The 13,721-nt window shown below is 33.0% G+C and overlaps 1 pseudogene; it reads left to right on the top strand.

The window, feature by feature from the left end:
* The first annotated feature begins 610 nt into the window (after positions 1–610).
* LOC141540922 (proteasome subunit alpha type-6 pseudogene) lies at positions 611–10,058 on the top strand (annotated as a pseudogene).
* Positions 10,059–13,721: the final 3,663 nt, after the last annotated feature.

Below are 13,721 nucleotides of genomic sequence, written 5' to 3'. Positions count from 1 at the left end.
AGATACATATAGATAATATGGTGTGAATTTATGATAATCCATCAAGGTAAAGTAAAAACATGAAGTTATGAGGTGAAACAAGAGAAAAGAATGTCACAATTAAGAAAGAGAATACAGGAAGAAATTGTTTTCATTAGTACATATTGAATTTTACAGAGAAGTCAAGAAAGGCAAGGATTTGGCAATTGAGATATGCTGATTGCATTTGAAATAACATCTTCAGTGGAGTGATGAGGTCAGAGGCTCATAAAATAATCTGCAACTGTTGTCATTTCTAGGGGGCAAAAAGAGATTATTTCTCTTTTAGGAACCTCTGAAAACTTCAGCTAAGTATATTGCATCTTCAGGTAATATTTGACCTGCTTTTGTATTTCCTTATTTCATGATTAGCATCTGATTTTCTCACTGTATTTCTCTGTCCCTTTCTTTTTTTATTTTTGCAAGTCTGGAAGGAAAATTGTAGGTTTTCCTGATCAGCTAAATAGGAAAATATTAGGCATTAGTTTTTGTTTTGTTTTGTTTTGTTTTTCCTAATAAGTGCGTAAATCCAGAGTCAAATTCCGAGTTTGTTCATTTCATGACAAATAACTTCACAAAGCTTATGGAAAACATGAGGTAAGAAATGGTAGAGATAATTTTGGGAAAATGAGAATTATTGAGCCTCCTGAGAATATGATATGTATATCAGATAATCTCTTTTGAAAGGTTAGAACAAACATAATGGCAGAATTCTGACACTGAATTTTGTAAAACTGACATTTCCTGTTAATAGAAAGCACAGAGTGAACAATTGCTTTTCATGAGACTTTTAGTCAAAGCTTATATCTAACTTCCTTAATTCTTCCTAAATTTTAAAAATCAGTTATTTTAGTGTGTTCTATACAGGGAGATACCCCATTGTCCTTCTTCTTTGATGGAGAGATTCCTATTCTATAGTCTGTGAATTTCTAGTGATAAGTGTATATAGAGTTGGGGACTATTCTTGTAAAGAACTCTTTGCAATTATAAGGTAAACATAATATATTAACGGTCTTTAAATTCATATGAAATTAGAATTTTTTTTATATTTGTATTAAAATCTAAATATTTAAATAGTAGATTTTGATCCAGTGTTAAAATTTTTATTCTGTCAGACATCACATCTCACAAATTCAACAAGTATTTATTAAGGTACTAGTTACTGTGTTAATCCCTGGAGCTAAAAATAAAGGAAAGAAAAAGAGACCTCCTGCTTTTAAGGAGCTTATATTCTAATGGGAAGCATTTAAATTACTTGGTAGATTAAAGCTATCAAGTGGACAGAATGTATTCTGAGAGGGATAGGAATTAGCAACTGGGCTTCAGAGGAGGACTAAAAGATCTCCTGGAGTGAGTAGGATTTGAGCTGAATCTTTATGGAAGTTTAGGGAAACTATGAAATGGATTTGCAATATAGAACATTCTAGATGAGGGAAACAACACAAAAACCAAGCATCATATTTCAGGATATTTAAATAGGCTAATGTTGCTAGAATATAGAATGTATAGAGAGGAGTAAAGAGTAAGAAATAAGAAGACTTGAAAGGGAGGGAAACATTATTAAATGTCAAACAAAATAATTTGTATTTGATCCTTATAACTGAAAGTTAAAATTTAACATGCGTTATTTCATTACAAATAAATAACTATGGAAATGGAGCCAAAACGGTGAAGTAAAGGTAGGGTCTCTCCTGAGTTCTCCTCCAAACTCCTTTAACTACCTTTTAATAATTATTCTAAACAAATTTTAAAGAGTCAGACCCTCCCCCCAAAAGATGGAGTGAAACAATTTTCCAACTGAAGACATTGGAAGGTTGACAAGAAAACTCTGTTGCATTAGGGTAGGTCTGGAGCACAATCTTAATGTAGACAGCTCCAACAGAGCCTGATTTTCAGGAAATCAGAAACAAGCTATGGGTCCCTAAATTGGCAGCAGTGTCTGGGATCTTCAGATCTTCAGTTAACAGAGGCCATGGACAACTCAGCAGGGAAAATTTTAGCTTACTAGGGGGCAGCTCCCACTCAGGATCAGGCTTAGGAGGCACAGAATCAACAATGGCAGCAACAGCACTGCTGTAGTAGTAGTGACTATGGCATTGAGACTAACCAAGGCAATGGCCACAACAGCAGTGACTCGCGGAGATCTCACAACACATGTGAGGGTGGGGGTAGAGCTGGGATAGCTAGTCAGAGAGGGGACTTTATTGCTTTCCCATACTGACATCTGGGTAGCAGTGCTGGCTCGTAGTACAAATCCATAGAAGGAACTCAGAAAACAGCTGGACAAAACCTCTGAATCCTGGGTATTACCCCCTTGAAACAGAGCCCTAATTTAACAAAGAGTTATAAAAAGCCAAGTAATAGACTGGGAAAATAAACAAAAAACAGAAAAAAGATTCTGACCATAGAAAGCTATTATGACAATAAGATCAAAATATACACTCAGAAGATGTTAACAAAGTCAAAGCTCTGACATCCAAAACCTCTAAGAAAAATAAGTACTGGCTTAGGCCATGAGAGAGATCAAAAGAGATTTGAAAAAGTAAAAGAGGTAGTGAAAAAATTGTTAAGATAAATGAGAATAGTACAAAAGCAAATATAGAAAGCTAATGAGAAGAATACCTTAAAAAGCAAAATTGGCAAAATAGGACAGAACATATAGAAGCTCACTGAGGAAAATAATTCTTTAAAAATCAGAATTGAGTAAATGAAAGCTAATGACTTTATGAGAAATCAAGATAAAATAAAACAAAACCAACAGAATGAAAAAATGGAAAAAAATGTGAAATATCTCATTCAAAAAACACCTGATCTGGAAAATAGATTCAGAAGATATTTGTTAAAAAATTGTTTGTCTACCTGAAGCCATGATCTAAAAAGGAACCTAGACTTCCTCTTTCAAGAATTTTTGAAGGAAAGTTGTCCTGATATTTTAGAACCAGAAGGTAAAATAAAAATTGAAAGAATCTACTGATCATCTCCTAAAAGAAAACCCCGAATAAAAACATTTTTGTATACATATTTCTAATTAAAGCTTTTTATTTACAAGACATATGCATGGGTAATTTTTCAACATTGACTCTTGAAAAACTTTCTGTTTTAAATTTTTCCTTCCTTTTCCCCACTGCCTCCCCTAGATAGTATGTAGTCCAATACATATTAAATATATTAAAATATATGTTAAATTCAATGTTATCTTTCTGCACAAGAAAAACTGGATCTAGAAAGAAAAAAAATCTGAGACGAAAAACAAAATGCAAGCAAACATCAGCAGAAAACATGAAAATGTTATGTTGTAGTCCACATTCAGTTCCCACAGGCATCTCTTTGGGTGTATTTCTTTCTTCATCATGAACAATTGGGAATGGTTTGAATAATCTCATTGTTGAAGAGAGCCATGTCCATCAGAATTGATCATCATATAATCTTGTTGCCATGTATAATGATCTCCTACTTCTGCTCGTTGCACTTAGCATCACTTTATGTCTCTCCAGGAATCTCTGAAATTATCCTGTTGGTCATTTCTTACAGAAAAATAATATTCTATAACATTAATATACCATAATTTATTCAGTCATTCTCCAATTGATGGACATCCATTCAATTTCCAGATTCTTGCCACTACAAAAAGGGCTGCACAAAACATTTTTTGCATGTAGTTCCCTTTCCCTTCTTTAAGATCTCTTGGGGATATAAGCCCAATATAAACACTGATGGATCAAAGGTATGCTGGATCAAAGTTCAATAATTTTTTGAGCATAGTTCCACATTGTTCTCCAGAATGATTGAATCCATTCACAGTTTCACCAACAATATATCAGTGTTCCAGTTTTCCCACATCCCCTCCAACTTTCAACACTGTCTTTTCCTGTCATCTTAGCCAATCTGACAGTTATGTTGTGGTATCTCAGAGTTGTCTTAATTTTCATTTCTCTGATCAATAGTGATTTGGAGCACCTTTTCACATGACTAGAAATAGTTTTGATTTCTTCATCTGAAAATTGTCTGTTCATATGCTTTGATCATTATTCAATTGGAGAATGGCTTGAATTTTTATAAATGAGTTAATTCTCTATAAATTTTAAAAATTAGGCCTTTATCAGCACCTTTGAATATAAAAATGTTTTCCCAGTTTAATGCTTCCCTTTTAATCTTGTCTGCATTAATTTTGTTTGTACAAAATTTTTTTAAAAATTAATATAATCAAAATGATCTCTAGTTCATTTTTCCTTCCTCCTCCACAAGTCTGAAGGGTAAACTATCCTATGTTCTTCTAATTTGTTTATAATATCATTCTTTATGTCTAGATCATGAGCCCATTTCAACCTTATCTTGGTATACAGTGTTAGATGTAGATCAATGCCTAGTTTTTGCCTTACTAATTTCCAATTTTCCCAATAGTTCTTGTCAAATAGTGAGTTCTTATCCCAAAAGCTGGGGTCTTTGGTTTTGTCAAACACTAGATTACTATAGTCATTGACTATTTTGATCTGTGAATCTAACCTATTCCACTGATTAACTACTCTGTTTCTTAGCAAGTACCAAATCATTTTGATGACCACTGCTTTATAATATAGTTTTAGATCTGGTACAGCTAGGCCACTTTCATTGACTTTTTTTTTTTTTTTGCATCAATTCCCTTGAAATTCTTGACCTTGTGTTATTCTTTTTTTCTAGTTCAATAAAATAGTTTCTTGGGAGTTTGATTGGTATAGCACTGAATAAATTAGTTTAGGTAGTATTGTTAGCTTTATTATATTTGCTCCACTTATACAAGAGCACTTGATATTTTTCCACTTGTTTAGATCCAAGTTTATTTGTGTTTTTGTAGTTTTGCTTATATAGTTCTTGACTTTCCCTTGGCAGATAGATTCCCAAAGTTTTTATATTATCAATAGTTATTTTAAATGGAATTTCTCTTTGTATCTCTTGCTGTTGGATTTTATTAGTGATGTATAAAAATGCTGATGATTTGTGTGGATTTATTTTGTATCCTGTAACTTTGATAAAGTTGTGGATTATTTAGTTGACTCTCTAGGGTTCTCTAAGTCTACCATCATATCATTTGCAAATAATAATATTTGGTTTCCTCATTGCTTACTCTAATTCCTTTAATCTCTTTTTTTTTTCTCTTATTGCCAAAGCTAGCATTTCTAATAAAATATTGAATAGTAATGATGATAGGTGACAACCTTGTTTTACACTTGATCTTAATGGAAATGGTTCCAGTTTATCTCTATTACATATTGCCATGTTGTTTCACTATTATCATTGTCTTGGATGAAATTATTAATTGTGTCTGTGATTTGCTGTTTCATCCATTAATTCTTTAGGATGAGATTATTTAGTTTCCAATTATTTTTTGGTCTATTTTCTCCTGGTCTTACATTGCATGCAATTTTTATTGTATCATGATCTGAAAAATGCATTTATTATTTCTGCCTGTCTGCATTTGATTTTTGAGGTCTTTATGTCCAAATATATGGTCAATTTTTGTATAAGTTCCATGAACTATTGAGAAGAAAGTATACATTTTTCTGTCTCCATTCAATTTTCTCTAAAACTCCATTATACCTAACTTTTCTAGTATTCTATTTATCTCTTTAACATCTTTCTTACTTATTTTGTGGTTCAATTTATCTAGTTCTGAGAGAGCAAAGTTGAGCTTCCCCCACTAATACAGTTTTGCTATCTATTTCTTCTTGTATCTCTTTTAACTTCTCCTCTAGGAATTTCCATGCTATAAAACTTGGTGCATATTTGTTTAGTATTGATATTGCTTTATTATCTATGGTACCCTTAAGTAAGATATTGTTTCCTTCCTTATCTCTTTTAATTAGATCAATTTTTGCTTTTGCTTGATCAGAGATCAGGATGGCTACCCCTGCTTTTTTCCCCTCATCTGACACATAATATATTCTGCTCCAGCCCTTTATCTTTACTCTGTATGTATCATTATGCTTTAAATGTATTTCTTGTAAACAACATATTGTAGGATTCTGTCTTTTAAACCAGTCTGCTGTCTGTTTCTATTTTATAAGGGAATTCATCCCATTCATATTCAAAGTTAAAATAACCAATTCTGTATTTCCTGCCATCTTATTATTCCTAGGTTATGCTTTTTCTTTTTCCTATCCCCATTCTTTCCTCCCCAGTATTTTGCTTATGATGGACTACTCTCCTCAAACAGTTTTCCCCCTTTAGAGCCCCTCACACTTTTTTTTACATATTTCCACTAAATCTTCTGTATTCCTTCTATTGGTCTTTTACTTTCTTTTTCCCCCTTTCCTTCCTTCTCTATAAGGTGAGACACGTTTCTTTATGATATCAAATACTCTGATATTCTCTTAGAGACAATTTGATGAGAGTAAGATTCACACAATGCTCATCCCCTTCCTTCTTTTCCTCAATTATAATAGGTATTCTTTGGCTCTTCATGAGATGTAATTTCCCTTATTTTACCTCCTATTTCCTCTTCTTCCAGTTTGATTCCCTTTTTAATGTAATTTCTTTTTCACATTATCATAATAATATCAAATTATGCCACCATTCTCTAAATATACCCATAACAGAAATAAAGATCTCAAGAGTTCTTTCCTTTTTACTTTCTTATGCTTCTCTTGAGTTCTGTGTTTGGAGATCAAAATTTTTGTTCAGTTCTGGTTTTTTCATTAGCAATAGGTGAAATTCACTTATATCATTGAATGTCCATCTTCTTCCCTGAAAGATAATGCTCATTTTATCTGGATAGCTTATTGTTGGCTGTAATCCCAGTCCTTTTGCTTTTCAGGATATCATATTCCAGGCCCTTCAATCCTTTAAGATGGAAGCTGCTAGGACTGGATAATCCTAATTGTGACTCCTCGATATTTAAATTATTTCTTTTTGGTGGTTGCAATATCTTTTCCTTGATATGATAGTTCTGAAATTTAGCCACGGTATTGCTTGGAGATTTAATTTTGAAGTCTCAGGAAGTGATCGGTATATTCTTTCGATGGCTATTTTTACCTTCTGATACTAAAATATCAAGGGCAATTTTCTTTTATCATTTCCTGTAATATAATATCTAGGTTCTTTTTTTTTTTTTTTTCATCATGACATTCAGGAAGCCCAATAATCTTTAGATTTTCTCTATTAGATCTCTTTTCCAGATCAGTTGTTTTTCCTAGGAGATATTTCATATTTTCTTCTATTTTTCATTTTTTTTTTGTTTTTTGACTGATTCTTGAAATCTTATTGAGTCATTAACTTCCATTTGTTCAATTCTAATTTTTAGTGTATTATTTTCTTCAGTTATCTTTTTTAGTTCCTTTTGCAATTGGCCAATTAATTTTTTTTTCATTGCATTCTTTTTCCATTTTTTTCCATTCCTTCTTGCAGTGATCTCATTTCATTTCCCATTTTTTTTCTTCTAACTCTCTTTTAATATCCTTTATGCAATCTTCAAAGAAAGCATTGTGAAATGGGGGACCAGCTCATATCTCTCTTTGGGTCTTCTTCTGGAGTTGCTTTTGCCTTTAGGAACCTCAGGATTTGATGTCTGTTTCTTCTCTCTCCATAAAAGCTGTCTATGGTGAAAGTTCTTTTTGATTTTTTATTCATTCTTTTAATGCTTGAGGTCTGTTCAATGCAAAGGAACTACAGCTGTTTTTATTTGCCCTGGGACAGTTCTGCTGATTGATTTCCAGTGCTGGGTAATGGTGGCTAGGTCCTGGTGTTATTCTCAGGCTCAATTTATCTTTTACAAAAAACAAATTTGCCAAACCAATTGCTTGCAACTAGGACAGAGTGGCCTAAGAGGCTTGCAGAAGACTTCCAGATGTGTGAAAGGTACAACTCTCTAACTGTCCACTGCACCTCCTAGCTCCCTCTTTCCTATGCTAAAGCTGGCAGACAATCCCCCCTGTCTGATTGAAATAGACATGTTCTGAAGTTCTTCCAAGGTATCTTCTAGAGATGTGTTGTACTCCAAATATTTGTGGATTCTTTGACTTCAAAACCAGTTTAGAGGCTTAATCTGCTGTTGGTTTGAGAGAGAAGGTTAGAGGAGGTTACAAAGACGTTTTGCCTCCTCTCCACCATCTTGGCTCCACTCCCAAATAAAAACTTCCAAGAATATTACTGCCAAATTCTAGAAATCTTTGGTCAATGAGAAAATATTGCAAGCTTTCAGAGAGAAACAATTCAAATATAGTAGAAATAGTCAGGACAATACCTGTTTTATCTATGTACCTTAAAGGATGAAAGGACTTAACATATGATTTTCCAGAAAACAATGGAATGCAACCAAGAATTACCTATCCAGAAAACCTGAGTATAATCCCTCGGGGGAAAAGGTGGGCATATAAGAGAAAAGCTGAATAGAAAATTTGATTTTCTAATACAGGAGTCAGGAGAAATATAAGGAGATAGACAGGAAAGGGAAATCATTAGCAACTTAAAAATGCTTATCTGTTTATATTCCTATATGGGAAGATGATTCTTTCAATTCATAAGAACTTTCTCATTATTATGGTAGTTAGGTGGAATAGATAGGTACATAGATAAAACAGGTATCAATTGAATATGAAGGGATAATATTTAAAAATTAAAATTAAATCAAGAGGTGAGAGAGGAATGTGTGAGAGAAAGAGTAAGGAAGAGATGGAATGATATAAATTATTATTGATGAAATGATAAAATACCAAGATAAATATTTTACAGTAGATGGGAAGAGTAGGTAAAAAGAGTGAACCTTAGTCTCTTCAGAATTGGCTCAAAAAGGAAATAACATGCACACTTGATATGGATATAGAAATCTATCTTACCCTGCAGGAAAATAGGAAAGGAAGAATAAGAGAAGGGAGGAGGGTAATAAAAGAGAGAGCAATTGAGGGAGGGGCTGGTCAGAAGCAAAACACTTATGAGGAGGGTGAGAGGAAAGAGAGAATAAAATAAAGAGGGACATAGTTAAAAATAGTAATTACAAAAATAATTTTGAAGCAAATTTCTCTGAAGGTCTGATTTCTCAAATGTATAGACCTGAATCAGATTTATTTTAAAAAATAAGTTATCCCTTGAGAAATTATCAAAAGATAAGTATTTCTGCTGTGCAAGTGCACCAGGACTAGTTAGATTGAAGGTAGAGAAAGTGAGCACGTCGAGCTGTCCCGAGGCTCTGGCACATTACTCTTTTCTCTCCAGATGGTCGCCTGTACCAAGTAGAGTATGCTTTTAAAGCTATTAACCAGGGCGGTCTTTCATCGGTAGCTGTCTGAGTGAAAGACTGTGCAGTAATTGTTACACAGAAGAAAGTACCAGACAAGTTATTGGATTCAAGCACAGTGACTCATTTATTCAGAATAACTGAAAACATTGGCTGTGTGTTGACAGCTGACAGCAGATCTCAGGTGCAAAGAGCTCGCTATGAGGCTGCAAATTGGAAATATAAGTATGGCTATGAGATTCCTGTGGATATGTTGTGTAAACGGATTGCAGATATTTCTCAGGTCTACATGCAAAATGCTGAAATGAGGCCTCTTGGCTGTTGTATGATATTAATTAGTGTTGATGAAGAACAAGGCCCTCAAGTATACAAATATGATCCTGCAGGCTACTACTGTGGATTTAAGGCTACTGCAGCTGGAGTCAAACAAACTGAGTCAACCAGTTTTCTTGAAAAGAAAGTGAAGAAAAAATTTGATTGGACATTTGAACAGACAGTAGAGACAGCAATAACATGCCTGTCTACTGTTCTATCCATTGATTTCAAACCTTCAGAATTAGAAGTTGGAGTAGTTATAGTTGAAAACCCTAAATTCAGGATTCTCACAGAATCGGAGATTGATACACACCTTGTAGCTCTAGCTGAGAGGGATTAACACTGTAATTAGTCTCCCTAATCAACTATGTGCTGACCAGGATATTTGGTGAATACCAACATATTCGTCATCATCAGTAACTCTTAATTGAAAGAAGAACCATATTCCCATGAAGTGGACTTGGCTCTGTTATAAATAAAACAGAGGTTTTAGAAAAAAAAAAAGAAAAAAAAAGAGAAATTATCAAAAGATATAATAGGTTTGACCTAACAACACCACTAACTGGCAAGAATCCCAAAAGAGATTTTTTTTTTTTTGCCTGAGGCAGTTGGAGTTCAATGACTTGCCAGGGTCACACAGCTAGGAAGTATTAAGTGTTTGAGGCTGGATTTGAACTCAGGTCCTCCTGACTTCAGGGCTGGTACTCCCACTTTGCCATCAAGCTGCTCCTCCCAAAAAAGATTTTTAAAAAAGGAAAATAACATATATGTATAAAAATATTTACAGCAGCCCTTTTCTCAGGGCAAACAATTGAAAATTGAGGTGATGCCCATCAATTAGGAAAGGGTTAAACTTTTTTGTTATGTGATTATGAAGGAATATTATTGTTTTATAAGAAATGATGAGCAGGATGTTATCAGAAAAACATGCAAAGTCCTCTGTGAACACAAGCAAAATTAAATATACTGTGTAAACAATAACAGGAAAGGTGTGGAATGATCAGCTGTAAATGACTTTTCTATTCTCAGCAATACAATTATCCAAGATTATTCTAAAGGACTCAGGATGAAAAATGCTAGGGAAAGAACTGATTGTGTCTGAATATAGACATACCTTTTTTTTTTAACTTTCTTTTTGGAGTTTGTTTTTGTTTTTGTTTTTGTTTTTTTAGAGGGGGAGAGGGATCTATGTTTTCTCTTGCAATATGACTTCTGTTTAAATGTTTTGCAAAACTTCACATGGGCCTTTTTAGTGAGAGATTGAGGGAATTTGGGTTCTACTGATAAAAAATTATACATAAAAGACAAAAATAGTCCATAATTGAGTTACAGTTTGGATTTTGATGCTCTCATTCTTTGCTACACGTGATCTTAGATTTGTATTACTTTGGTGCCCCTCCCCAACTTTTTTTTTTTTTTTTTTTTTTTTTTTTTATTGGATTGAGATGCAGCCATGGATTAGATTTAGAGTATGGGATGAGATATTTAATATGTATGGGGATGCCTGCCATCTATGGGAGGGGGTGGAGGGAAGGAGGGGAAAAACTCGGAACAGAAGGGAGTACAAAGGATAATGTTGTAAAAAATTGTTTTAACCTATGCATATGTACTGTCAAAGAAAATGTTATAATTCTAAAAATTAATAAAATATAAATTAATTAATTAATTAAAAAAAGATTTAGAGTATGGGAAAGATATGCTCTGATTCTCTGAGTAAAATGGAAGTATATTCGAAGTAGCATGGATCATTAAAAAGAATATGGAGTCTGAAGTGAGAACTTTAAATCTTTTAGGGAGTTATTTCTATAAATCATTATTAAATCCATATGATATTATGAGACTATTAAAAGAGAATTTCTTATCCTTTCTTAGTAACAACTGTCTTATCACTCTTCTCCCTTTTTCTCAATCTACTCCCAGGTAAGACACTCACATCACTCTACTGCCCTTACTTTTCACCTTTTAAAATATTAAGATTACTTTGCTTTAATTAATATTCTTATTCTCCCTTTTTAGTCTTCCCTCCCTCATATCTGAAATAGAAAACAGGCTGTTTTCAATATGGAAAATGTTGTGATCAGGTCCATGGATTGTGGAGTGAGTAACAATATGTTGAAAATTCTAGGAGAAATCTAATTAATACTGTCAAAAGCCAATATTGGTTTGAGAAGTCACTTTCAACCAATAGTAGGAAAAGATGAGGAAGTAACTGAAACTACATGTTAGACTTAAGGTTTGATAACATGATTCTAGTCATTTTTTTAAAGTTAAAGCTTTTTATTTATGTAAGAACATATGCATTTTTCAACATTGACCCTTGCAAACAAAACCTTGTGTTCCAAATTTTCCCTTCCTTCCCCCCCATCCCCTACATGGCAGGTAATCCAATACATGTTAAATATATAAAAATACATGTTAAATCTAATATATATATATATATATATATATATATATATACATGTATATATATACACAAACACACACATATATATACACGTATATATATATACACACACACATATATATACACAGACACATATATATATATATATATATATATATACACACACATATATATACACAGACACATATATATATATATATTTATACAATTACTTTACTGCACAAGAAAATTTGGATCAAGAAAGAAAAAAAAACTGAGAAAGAAAACAAAATGCAAGCAAACAACAACAGAAAGAATGAAAATTAGTTTCCACACTCAGTTCCCACAGTCCTCTGTCTTGGTGTAGATGGCTCTCTTCATCACAAGATTGTTGGGATTGACATAATCTTAATCATAAAGATGATTGCTCTACTTGCTCCCACACTTTTTTAGATTTTGGACAATTCTAATGTTCTATTTTTCTTATAAGTTTAATTATCATCAGCATACTAGAAATTTCAGTCTACAAAGAAGAGACATATTTCTCTTAACACTCTTACAGTGATTCAAAACTAAGTTAAATTTAAAGAGATAGCACCAAAGATTTCCAGTTGTTCTCTTTTGAACTCCCTTAAAAACAAAACAAAACAAATTTAAAAAAACCAAAAACAAATGTTTCTTTTGTTCTTTTAAAATTATCTTTTTTTTTTTTTAGCTTTTGTACAAACAAAACTAATGCAGACAAGATTAGAAGGGAAGCAATAAACTGGGAAAACATTTTTACAAAGGTTCTGATAAAGGCCTCATTTCTAAAATATATACAGAATTGACTCTAATTTATACTAAATCAAACCATTCTCCAATTGATAAATGTGCAAAGGATATGAACAATTTTCAGATGAAGAAATTGAAATTATTTCTATCCATATGAAAAGATGCTCCAAGTCATTATTAATCAGAGAAATGCAAATTAAGACAACTGTGAGATACCACTACACACCTGTCAGATTGGCTAAGATTACAGGAAAAGATAAAGACAAATGTTGGGGGGGATGTGTTGGTGGAACTATGAACTGATCCAGTCATTCTAGACAGCAATTTGGAACTATGCTCAGTGTTACTACTGGGCTTACACCCAAAGAGATCTTAAAGAAGGGAAAGGAACCATATGTGCAAGAATGTTTGTGGTCCTCTTTGTAGTGGCCAGAAACTGGAAACTGAGTGGATGCCTATCAATTGGAGATTGGCTGAATAAATTGTAATATATGAATGTTATGGAATATTATTGTTCTGTAAGAAATCACAGCAAGATGATTTCAGAAAGGCCTGGAGAGACTTACATGAACTGATGCTGAGTGAAATGAGCAGAACTAGGAAATCATTATATACTTTAACAGCAATACTATTTGATGATCAATTCTGATGGACATCAACAATGAGATGAACCAAATCAAATCCATTTGTTCAATAATGAATAGAACTAGCTACAATCAGAGAAAGAACTCTGGGAAATGTGTGTGAAGCATTACTTAGCATTCCCAATCCCTCTATTTTTGTCCACCTGCATTTTTGATTTTTTTCACAAGTTAATTGTATATTATTTCAAAGTCTGATTCTTCTTGTGCAGCAAAATAACTCCATGGATATGTATACATATATTATATTTAACATGCATTGGTCTACCTGCCATCTGGGGGAGGGGGGGAAGGAGGGGAAAAGTTGGAACAAAAAGTTTTGCAATGGTCAGTGCTGAAAAATTACCCATGCATATATTTTGAAAATAAAAGCTATAATAAAAAT

Source organism: Sminthopsis crassicaudata, chromosome 4, assembly GCF_048593235.1.
Source record: "Sminthopsis crassicaudata isolate SCR6 chromosome 4, ASM4859323v1, whole genome shotgun sequence".
Lineage (NCBI taxonomy): Eukaryota > Metazoa > Chordata > Mammalia > Dasyuromorphia > Dasyuridae > Sminthopsis > Sminthopsis crassicaudata.
The sequence above is the reverse complement of the archived record's forward strand: the minus strand, read 5'-3'. Positions and strand labels throughout refer to the sequence as shown.